General features: G+C 42.8%; 1 protein-coding gene across 1 annotated transcript in view; it reads right to left on the bottom strand.

The window, feature by feature from the left end:
* LOC147703053 (actin-binding LIM protein 3-like) overlaps positions 1-12,122 on the bottom strand; it is a 181,107-nt gene that overhangs the window by 125,420 nt on the left and 43,565 nt on the right. The gene's annotated exons all lie outside the window — the stretch shown is intronic.

The raw sequence follows: 12,122 nt of genomic DNA, 5'->3' as shown, positions 1-12,122 counted from the left end.
AGTCAGAAGTTATATGTCGGGGCAAGTAGATCCTAGTATCTAAACTCGGGGACCAGTGCTGCTGGAGTCATTTTCAGAGTGAGGGTGTTGGCAAAGGCCCCTACCAACTTTTTAAATGCACATTTTTTATTTTTTAGAACGGACTGGTACTACTAAATATAAGAAATTGGTTTATTGGTTGATGAGGGTGGTAGGCCTACTCATACACAGCAATCACAATCCTTGTTAGGGTGAACCACAACAGTCAATGAATTAACCTGTGCTTAACCCTCTGGTAGTTTGGTACAAATGCAGTCAATCTCAACTTAGAGGCAATGTGTAAAGTATTAATGCAGCACACAAACAATGATAAAGTGAACACCCAACATTAGCAAAATCCAAAACCAATTTAGACAAATAGAGACAATGTTAACAAATAAAATGAAACCAAAAAGATTTAAATTCTATCAATAGAGCTAGATTTATGATTTTTTCATCGTTTTTAGTGCAATCTAGCACCTAAAAGATCAAAGTGGCAACTGTGGCTGTATAGTTATGTGAGTCTGGTTCAAAGTCAAAAGTTAATGCCGACCACGATGGAGTGGAATACCCCACCAACGATGTCAGGTCTAACACTAGACTAGAAAACATAGTACCCTGCATCTACACAAACTAGGCCCCTCACCCCCACTGCACCGACCGACAGGAACAAAAGATCCCAGACAAAGAACCTCGGTTCCGGTTGCCTGTCCGAAATTGCAGGACAAGGGGCAGGCTCAAATGATGAAGCATGACACCTAGCTTGCTGGGTGTGTGAGAGCCCTAGTTCAAACAATGGGAATTCCCTCTCCTGCACATACACAAAAGTGATACCTAGAGTTCCACTTGTCTCTACCAGCTCCAACCCCCCTGACCACTGCATAGGAACTCCGTACTCTCTTTTGTACACAGCCTTGTTGGGGCATGTACACTGGACCTCGGTAAACAAGCCCCTAGTCCCTCCTTTGTTTGAGATAGGGGATACATTATCCCATAATATACCAGGTCACAACATCCCCTTTCCCACAAACCACTTACATCTTTAGTGGGTAGCACATTCATATAAAAGAGAGAGCATGTTTACGAATATGAAGTATAAAAATAGAATCTCTGATGCAAAAATAAACGCATCACTAAAGCTGTTAGATAGTTGTTGCAAAAAGATATTAGAATCAGTTTAATACATAATACAGGTTTTTTATTTTTTGTAAAGCTGCAATAGCTTGGAATGTGTAGAAACATGCAGAAAGATTCTAGGTGTTTTTGGTCATTACAGAAGGAGTGCAAAAAATACACTTGTTGCCATAAATATCTCTTTTCTGCTTGTCACTGTAAGCTAGAAAAACAGAACATAAGATAGAATGACAATGGGGCATATTCACGAGGAAGTGGCGGTGATAGGCGTTTGCCTCCTTGGCTTAACGCCTCTCACCACTTCGGAAACTCCAGACTGTACCCTATTCTCAAGAATGTGGTGCAGCCTGGTGTTTCCCCCTGCGATGGCGCTAAGCCTCACAACTTAACCCCAAAGCAGGCACCCTTGCACCAGAGTGCAAGGATGTCTGCGAGTAGTGAGGTTTGTTTATGTACAGGAATGTGTCCCTTCCTGCACATAAACAAACCTAAAATGCTGTTTAGTAACTTAAATGTGTGCTGCTTCATGTAGCACACCTGAAAGTTACAAATGTAATTTTTTTAAAAGGTTTGTTTATGTACAGGAAGGGACACCTTCCTGTACATAAACAAACCATGGCATTTTGCTATTTCCATGTGTGCTGCACAAGGAAGCACACGTGGAAATAGCAAAAATGAGGAGAAATTAAGCATTTCTCCTCGTTTTGCCATCTTAAGACCAGGATTTTTCTGGTCTTAAAGTTTGGCGCTGCCACCTTTTATCGCCGCCCTTCATAACAGGTGGCAGTGTCAAATTCAATGGGTGTTGTGGTGGTACGCCCACCGCACCACACACTGCATGCCCCCTTCACGTTAAGTTTACTGTGAAAGGGGCCCGATTCTCAAGGCAGCGTTAAGCCACTTAACGTGGCTTTGAGCCACGTTAAGTGGGTTAACGCTGCCTTGAGAATAGGGCGCTGGCCCTATCGCTATGGGAACGTAAAAAAAATGACCTTCTTGTGGCGATAGGGGCTTGAGAATATGCCCCAATGTTTTGTACTGCTTTAATTATGCTCAGTGCCTTGTCCTGACGTTCTCTAAGGCTGCCAGCTCTGGCAGCAACCTTTGCGCTGTCAGAACTCAACTATAATAAGTTTTTATGAAGAAATTTTAAATGGGTTTTTTACAGGGATTGCAGAAGCCAATGTACTATTACAAAATACTGTTGTGAAACGGAGCAATGCCCCCAAGAGCAACGTGCCCTTGAAAATGCTCCTCAAGATATTGGATTCAAACTTTATCCACCCAAAAAGAATATGTCCTTAGAACATTCAATGAAAACGTAGATTGTTTGATTACTGTCAGTTGAAACAGAGACAATATTTGGACACAACTTGCAACAAAAATCTCAGCAACGTGTCCTTGATCACTGTAAACAATAAGAGAGGGGATGTTCAGCAGAAGGCAAGGAGAGCGTTATTAATGCCATACTTTCAGGATCTCCACTGACCATATAATGATTTGTATTTAAATACATTCCATGTATTTTGATCTGATGCAGATATGCTGAATATATGACATTATTGAGAGTAATACTGAAAGCCATGGTGCGAAGATAGTATGCTTTTGTTCATTTTGGCTAAAGTTCTATTGGTCTTTTTGTGCTGAAATATTAGGCTTTGGGTTGAGCCTTCATTATACATACCACCAGTGTTAGCTTTGACCTTTATAATCAGTAATCACTCAGTCAGTATACACAACTTTTGGCACATTTTACATTCATCTAATTGATGTGGAAAAGTGCCCTGGTTACCCCATTTTTCGCAATAGATGTGTGTGAAGGGAATCCTTTATTGCTTTGAATATACTTTATTGTTCCAACATGACTGATCACAACTCCTAATATCTACCAGAGCGTGTACTACTTTTGGAAATTTCTTTCATAAACTGCAATATATCCCAAGCCAACTTTATGTAGTAAATAACAGTTGAGGGTAGGAAGTATCACAACTCTTGAGCAGTATTTCTAAATCCTAGGGGGCTTGCTGCTTTTCTCTGGCCTCTGGGAGGTGACCAGCAGGGCAGCAGTTCATGTGTGAGACTCGAGTATCAGGCCACACGTGTGATTGTCATGCTCTGGAACGTCGGGTGTACGCCCAGTTTCTCTGGGCCAAATGCCATTTGGGGGGCTTCTGTTTCGAACAGCTTTGACTTAATGATCCAGTTTCAGCTCTTTGATGCCCTCTTTGGCCAGGCTACTGAAAGCAGTTTGCCGCTCAATTATTGAAGACGAGTGTGCAGTTTTGTGCAGTGCAGACTGTGGTGTTGTGACGTCATCTAACATTGGTCCACAGTGTGCGGATTGGAAAGCTTTCATGAGAGTGTTCCAATCTACAGGAAGTGGCACTTCACTTGGAGAAGTGCCTCGGTCACGGCTACCGATTGTGGTTTATTTGGTTTATTTACAATAAACAGCACCTAAACCCTGCACCGCTACGTGCATTCTTCACACAGACTAGACCCATGGGCACTAGACATGACACGATTTTAGACAGGGGTGAATATGTGATTTTCGCAGCAGCATCAGAGGAGGTGAAGCCGAGTACGGGATTCAAACCTGGGGCCTCATTTATGAGAAATGATGCCTCGCTGCGTGAAAGCAGCGATGCGTCACTTCTCAGTGCGCACTCCTTGCGACATACCTGATGTGTCATATTTAATGTATGACACATCATGTCGCAAGGAGTTACAGATACGTCAGTATTTCTGATGTATCTGTAGGGCGCAAAAGAGACGCATTGCTGGAGTGTGTCACAAAAGTGACGCAACTCCAGCAATGCGTCCTTTCACATGCCTGTGTCAGTCTTACGCCTGCTGTGAGGCAGGCTCAAGATTTTGACGCAAAGGCATCCTAGAAGTGACGCCGTGAAATCTCATAGATTTCACTGCGTCACTTCTACGAGGCTTTTGTGGGGGAACGCCCCCCCCCTGCATACATTATACCTGACGCAGGTATAATGTAGCGCAGGGGTTTACAAAGTGACGCATCTGCTTAGATGCGTCACTTTGTAAATAGTGCGCAACAGGAGGCATGTTTTACGCCGCCGATGCGTCACAAAAAGTGACGCATCGGATGCACAAAACAGACAGAAGGCCTCATAAATGAGGCCCCTGGTTCCCCTGTTCCAAAGTTAACAGCTACTTCTTCCAGGTCACATCTCATCTCTGGTTGATCCAGGAACTAATTCCTGACAAGTATCTGAACCAAATAGTGCTCTGGTGGAATAGTAGGTTAATGTTCCTGCGGCAGAAACCAAGTAACAGCTCAAATAGAGGGACAGATCATTACAGGAGCAGAACGTCTGATGCAATAACATAGTATGAAATGGCGTGACATAGAACATCATGGTGCAGCATAACATAATTCAAAGGAATGCAGGCGTTTCAAGATTAACACGTTCAAGGGAATTCGGTGTATGGGATTTAAATTCGTTTATATTCGCTCACTGGTTAGAGCGGCAGGCCCTGGTGCAGAGGTCTGGCCCGGGACCAGGGTTCAATTCCCGCCTCGGCTGATCTCGGTGGTTCTTGGGCTCATAATTCCTCGGACCTGATTTCTCACCTTGGTGCCTACTCTAAACATGAGTCCCACGCTGCAACTCTGGCCAATAGCTTGCTTAGTCTCCACAACGGCCCCCAACTGCGCTGGGGATGCCTGGTTGCACCCCGGTGATGCACAGGAGTGGACATTTCACGGGGAAAAGCCAAGATGGGGTCCCTAGCGGTATGAGTACAGCGCCAGGATACACTGGTTTCCGGGGTAATAGAGCGCTCTACAAATACGTTTACATTTACATTTACATTTATATTGCGCTCCAGTTCTATATTGGATTAATAAAGGGGAAACGTTAAAAAAAAGAGCAATACAAAATCAGATTGGTAATATTTTGTGTTTCATGCATTTTCCATATTACAGTCTAGCATACATAGGTACTTTGCCTCATTTGGGTTTCCAGGAATGGGGACATATTTGAAAATATTTGTAAACAAAGGAATCCAGCAAGTTGTGCTTGCTTCTTTGGGGGAGGTAGTTAGTAGGCATGGCACCCCTTGTAAACCATCCTGAACTAAAGTTCAAGTTATACTTTGTCTTCACTTCGCAGGAAGACTAATATATAGGAGCCAGTGTCCGGCCTGAAAAGAGAAAAAAAATATTGTAAAAAGCCGGTGCTCCTCTGGAGACTGTGTTTTATTACGAATAACATTTGACTGTCTTCAAGAAACACAACTGTTCAATTTAAAATAAAACACTTGAAAGGGCTTCCTTGATGCCATTCCCCTTCTGAGCTCCACTCCAGTCTTTAGAGGCACCCCTACTTCAAGCACCACTGCATGGAGAACAGTTCGGTTATAATGGCCGCCTCGGTGCTTGATTTGACCCGGTGGTTTCTGGTTCTCCGCACCGGCACTTAATTGTCATCACCACACTTATGGCAGTCTGCCACATTGTGGCGCAGCTCATCTAATTTAGAGATGAGCAGAGAACGGTTGTTTATGAATACAATATGCCTAAAAACAATACTAACACCTTCCTTCCCAGCCATTCCTTTAGCTTTGGGGACCTGGAATAATCTGACCAGTCAAATTTGCATGCGAGAGAGATGGTTAGTGGTTGTTTTGTTACCATCATTGGCAGCGATGATGGGGCACTGGGTGGTGCACGCTGCAGTGGCCTCCTGGTCAGGGCCCTGGCATTTGTTATTTTACAAATTAAGCCCTGGCGCCATCGGCAGCAGTCCGGTCAGTGAATTTCCAGGCTTCATTGTAAAATGCTCCAGAACCCTAAAAGCAAATACATAGTCCTGGCGCGATGAGTTAAAAATGTGCTCCACACCTTTCAAGATATCATCGATGGGCTCATCATCCACTACCATGATCTGTAAATTGCAGCCAAACCATGGTTCAGAAAAGATTTAAGAGTCAATTTTGGTGGCCAGGGCTTGACAAACAAGTGTTCGATTGGGTTGTAAACTGTTTGGTATGCAAAGAGGGTGAGAAAAGATAGAGTGTGGATGATCAATCTAATGTGGGACAGATGGAGGTTTCTAACATACCCTGGCACACTGTATGTGTGGACTTTATTGGTCCAATCAATGATCTGCACAGTGGATAGAAGTTTGCGTTGGTTGACGCATTTTCAAAATGGGGTTGTTAAAGTTTATGAATGAGATCACCACAAGTAATATGATCCAGTGTTTGGACACCATATTCATCGAGGAAGGCGTTCTGTCTGTAATCATAACCAACAATGGTACACAACTTGTCTCAGATGAGATGATGAGATTTCACAACACCTCCTTTTATAATCCTCAGGGAAATGGTATTGTGGAAAGGGCCAGTCACCACATCCCAAGCTGGCCAGAGAAACTGTCATATTATAGAATCATTGCACAACAACGGCAATAATCCCACAGGCACATGAGATTCTATACTGAGGATACAGAGCGAACCAATGCATAAAGCAATTTACAACAAAAGCCCTCCCTTCCAACATTTCAATTTTTTCACTAAGGTTCACCCAAAAGACAGTTGTGATTTTCAATTATAGGTGCTGTTCCAGTTGTCAGTTATCTCAGGGAACAGTTTATTAATGTGTATTAGCTTTTCAATTTGTGGTTCGATTTTGTAGTTATTTGTTTTTTAGTGCCAAGCCACTGCATAATCAGATCAACATTTTTGTTGAGGCAAGAATCCTAGGGAATTCTGGTTTTGTTCAAACACAATATTTGCTCAAACAGAGAAAAAACAAAAACGCTATATCAAGCATAAAAAGATGGAAGTGTTTCTGCGATTCTTAAAGATACTTATCTGCAGGGAGGAATTATGGTTTGAAGATACAGGGACATATTTACCAGGGGATTGCGCCACCGGAACGTCACTTTTTTCCGACGGTTCGGTGACACAATGCCCTGAAACATATGTACATAGCAGGGTTAAGCCACTTGGCATGGCTTAATGCAGCTTTTAAATATGGTACCCTTTCACGTAGGTAGCTGCATGAAAGGGGTCTACAATCGGTGTTGCTGTGGGTGTTCCACTGCAAAACGTATTGCTTTTTTACGCAGCCCCATATTTACAAAGATGCGTAAATCTGAGGCAGTGCCAAAAATTAACACCATGCAAAACAAGGCACTAGATTGGTGCAACAAGGAGAAATACTTTTATTTCTCCTTGTTTTTGCTCTTTTTATGTGTTCTGCATTCTGCAGCACACTTGAAAGGGCAAATCACCTCTAAAGATTGTTTATGTGCAGGAAGGTGTCCCGTTCCCTGCAATACAGACACCCTGGCACCATGGTGCAAGGGTGCCTGTGCTGCAGTAAATCATCCCTGTAATGCAGGCACCCTTGCACTATAGCGCAAGGGTGTCTGTGTTGGCGCTAGGAAGCTATTTTTAGAACCAGCACAAAGGACCACACAGAGATGTGCTGTATTTTTGTGACTAAGGTGCATCCCTGCATTTTTTAAATGGCACCATCTCTTTGTGAAAATACCCCATTGTCTTCAAAGGTTCTAGGACTTTCACTGCTGGAAGTCTATCGACACTCACTGCAGACTGGGGTACTTCCCGCCGTGACGTCACTGCTAAACACTGTTTCATTTTTAGGCAAGTTCGCCTCTACACGCTGTTTTGTAGTGCTGCCCTTCACTGGAGATTTGTTGGTTTTCTCCAGTGAACAGTGACTTTGTTGGAGGACAAAATAAGGCCAGTTTGTGACCCAGTAGTGAAGTCTTGATCAGCATCTGTGGCCTCTTTATTCTTCTCCTTCTTCTTTTAACGTGTGGGGATTCATTATTGCGTGTAGGCATGAAAAAATGTAATTCATTTTCATTGCTGCATGCCAGTCAGTCAGTCAAAATAATCTTTAATCTGCTAAGTAAAACCATAAAAGATAAATACATCAGAATAAAATCAGTTCACAACTGTAGTTTACAAGCCAAAAATAGCAACCAAGAAGCAAACAACAAGAAAAAAATTAATATCAGCAAATAAATCACAATAATGACTAAAATCAGGGATTAAATAAAAAACATACAAATATATATAAAAGAGGCATAGTAATGACACAATAGGCTAGAAGGCATTATAAAATAGCCATAGGTGAAAATAAATAGACAGTATGCCAATCACCCCCTTATTTTTCTAATCCTGCCAGTTTTCCTGGCTGTGTGAAAACAAACACATTCTTTAGAAAGCATTTGGAGAAAAATTAGAGCAGGCCTAGCCTGAGTGAACAGTCTCCCTCTTAGCAGTGGGAGAATGAATGGCCTGCGAGGGACACAGAACAGAACGACATGTAAAGTGTCCTGGTCTGAGAAATTATCGAAGCTATATTGTGGCTAAATTGTCAACTTTATTCCAGTCTATAGGGTCCACTGAGATCCAGTGCAATTGGTTGAGCCTAAAATGAGTCAGCATAAATGGATGTTGGAAATGGTGACAGAGGTGAGATAGGGTTCAGTGACCCCGAAAGTAGAAATATTAACGTGTGCATGGACTGAGGGCTTAACTAGTTCCCTGCACTCCCTGGCAGCCTGAGTCCTGGCACAAACATCTTGTTTATTTACCCAGTTTAAACCACCCCTGCGTATATTTTCGGAATGATCATATAAATCTAGGTGACCCAGATCCTGGCAAGTAAGTCAGATGTAGTTCAGCCGTGGGATGAGCTTGGCCTTATCCAAAAGCATGCAGTCCCTCAGGATAACCATATTAAGCTTCAATTCAGGTTTAGACCAGACTGAGAACCAGTTTAACAGGGGGCAGATTGACAATAGATCGGAAATGTAGCCCACCCTTAACTCTTCATGAACCACAAAAGCTGTGGATTGGGGCAATGCCAGAAGATGTCTCAGGAATTTATTCTTAATGGTTTGTAAATCAAGGGCATCATGACCCTGGACATTATCTCTTCTAATAACCAACACCATGTTAAGTGGGCAACACTACTTGATAAGCCAGAGAAAATGCAAGATTTAATGGTGGCTGTGACAAGTGAGGTTAGTAGTTTGCAGGATCATTGTAATGAGCCTAATTTTAACAAAATAATAGAAGAGTCACACCCCAAGTTTTTTTCTAAACTACAAGGGTTTTTCTTAAAGCAAGGTAACCAAAAAAAGGGTGCACATCCCCTAATAAAGAAAGGATGGTATGATCAATCCTGTAGAAGAGCACGTCAGAAACTAAGCTTGGTGCTGAGGAGTAAAAACAGAGAAGAAGTCTTGAAGGCCAGGGATGACTATAGAAAAGCACAAACCAGGGCAAAAAGGCTGTGGGATGAAAATCAGTGGCTGGATCTAAAAAATGCTTGCGCAGCCAAACAGCAAAAAGAGTTTTGGGCAATTATAAAATGGGATAGGGGTGGATTAGCGGAATGCCCAAAAAACCATGTGGCAAAGGAATCCTGGATTGACTTCTTCAAGCCGCAATATTCTTGCACCGCTTCCCTCTGGTCTCACCCTCCTCCCCCCATGGTATTTTATAAAGAGGAAGTATTTACACCAGGGGATGTAAATGTAGCATTGGATGGGGTGACAAGAGGAAGGGCCCCAGGCATTGATGGAATACCGGCTGATGTATTCCTAAGTGACCGGGAAATTAGGTGCCAATATTTTGCTTGGCATGCAAATTCCATAGCACAAGGAGCCTTAATACCTGCCTCGTGGAAGGGAGCGGAGATCATCCCAGTTTTTGAAAAAAGGGGATAAGGCCTTACCAAGTAACTATAGACCCATCAGCCTTATTGATTCGGGACAAAAACTGATGGGTAGAATGATACAAAATAAAATACAAGCCTGGATAGATGATAAGGATGTCCTTTCCCCCTACCAAGCTGGTTTCCGCCCCCTAACCAGCTCTATTGACCAAGTATTTCATTTTTTAACTCTTTACTGGAAAAATGTGACCTTGGCAAACGGCCCATTGTACGCTGTTTTTGTCGACCTAAGGTCAGCATTTGACCTAGTGCCTCGGCAAAAACTATGGTCTGTCCTTAGCGAGCTTGGCATCAGCCCCGAATTATTGACTTTGCTAGTCCGTATGCACAAAAGCAACTACGCCAGGATTCGGTGGGGGACCCAGGGCGAGGTCACTGATTCTTTCCCCGTAGAGCGTGGGGTGAGACAGGGATGTGTCCTGGCCCCCACCTTATTCTCCTTGTATATTAACGGAGTAGTGGACTATCTCAAGAAATCCCCAACTGACGCTCCAATACTTGGAGGGGCGCGGGTCCCAGTATTAATGTTCGCTGATGACACGCTGCTGGTCTCGCGAACCCCTAGTGGCTTACAAAAGACTATCGATGCATTTGGGGATTTCTGTCGGATTCGGCGCTTAGAACTAAATACGACAAAGACCAAGTTCATGAATATGAATCCTGCGAAACAATTTAAGGGCACAATAAATTTTAATGGGGCTGCGCTAGAAGAGGTGGATGCCTTCACATACCTTGGTATTTCTTTACAGGGCAACATGAAGTGGAAATCTCACATTGATTCTGTGGTCTTAAAGTTCCATCAGCTATCTGGAGCCATAGCACTGAAACATAAATCTTCTCTAACTAAACCCATCTATCCTGCTTTGGAGATTTATGGTATGAAAGTGCTGGGTGCATGCCTTTATGGAGCAGAACTGTGGGGTTTCGCTAATGTTAGTGTGTTGTCAATTGCGGAGAACAAATTCCTACGCCGGCTGATAGGAGTTCCGCAGAGCACTCCATTGATCCCGCCCCTATATGATCTAGGGAGAAAAAAGATTGAGGATCTGGCATGGTTGCGTCCACTACTATTTTGGAGGCGCATAAAGATAACACCAGAACTGGGCCATTATGCATCCGCTCTCATGGACATTATTAGTTCAGACCGGTTCCACAAAATAACTTAGCTTAATGAAATCAGGAACTTGTTGCAAAAACTGCATCTAGACCACCTATGGTCTGCCACTGACCCTACAGCCTTTCCATCTAAGATTCTGTTAAAGAAAATGTATTGGGACATGGTACAACACTCTGCTTTGACTTCTAATCAGCCCCCCATGCTGACGTCCCAGTACCTGGAGACTAAATTAGCCCCAATATGTGAACAATACTGGGATTCGATCACAAAACCTTTGGACAGAAAGCTGTATTTTCAGTTCAGAGTTGGTTGCCTACCTCTAAATGCTTTTACTGTAAAATGGTCACCTGATAATGTTAATACGTGTTGTTATTGCAAGGTCCACGTTGAGGACATCCCACACTTTCTGTTTGTATGTCCCCTTTATGCCGCACCAAGAAGTAGATGGTTAAGACCTGCATGCAAGAACCTGGGGATAAGAAGATGTCATGAAGCACTAAGAATCTTAAGATCAAATTGCTCCCCTTATCTTGCAATTCCCCTAGCTAAATATCTGGGCTGGGCATGGATTATTCGCACCCGCACTTTAACCTTAATGAAAAGTGATTAATGAAAAGTTTTTCTGTTTTTAGATGGCCTTATTATCGATAACAAAGGTACAATGATTCTGTATTTTTAGATGTAAAATCTTCTTTTAAAATATGAATTCGTCAGCACTTTGTATTTAATGTGTATTTTAAATAGTTGTAATTTAGTATAGTATTTATTCATGTCTAGATTAGGGTGTAATTGCTTTTATGACAATGCTGTCGAATAAAGCTTGAAACTTGAAACTTGTAAATCAGGGGCCTTTTTGTATCCCCGGATGTCAATCCCATATGAGGCCAGAGAAATGCATTTTGATTGGTAGATTTGAAAAGGAGCCTTAGTAGGTTTTGCCCCAATCGACTTGCAATATCAAACACAGAAGCCACTAACCTAGCAAATGCATTTGGTTTAGCCTTTAAAAGGGGATCCCAAGTACCCTTCTCATCAAAAAGAACTCCTAAATGAGGGAAATCTTTGCCCATGGAAATCTCGACCCACGCCAGGCTATAG

The sequence above is a fragment of the Lissotriton vulgaris genome, chromosome 7 (assembly GCF_964263255.1).
Source record: "Lissotriton vulgaris chromosome 7, aLisVul1.2, whole genome shotgun sequence".
Classification (NCBI taxonomy): Eukaryota; Metazoa; Chordata; class Amphibia; order Caudata; family Salamandridae; genus Lissotriton; species Lissotriton vulgaris.
The sequence above is the reverse complement of the archived record's forward strand: the minus strand, read 5'-3'. Positions and strand labels throughout refer to the sequence as shown.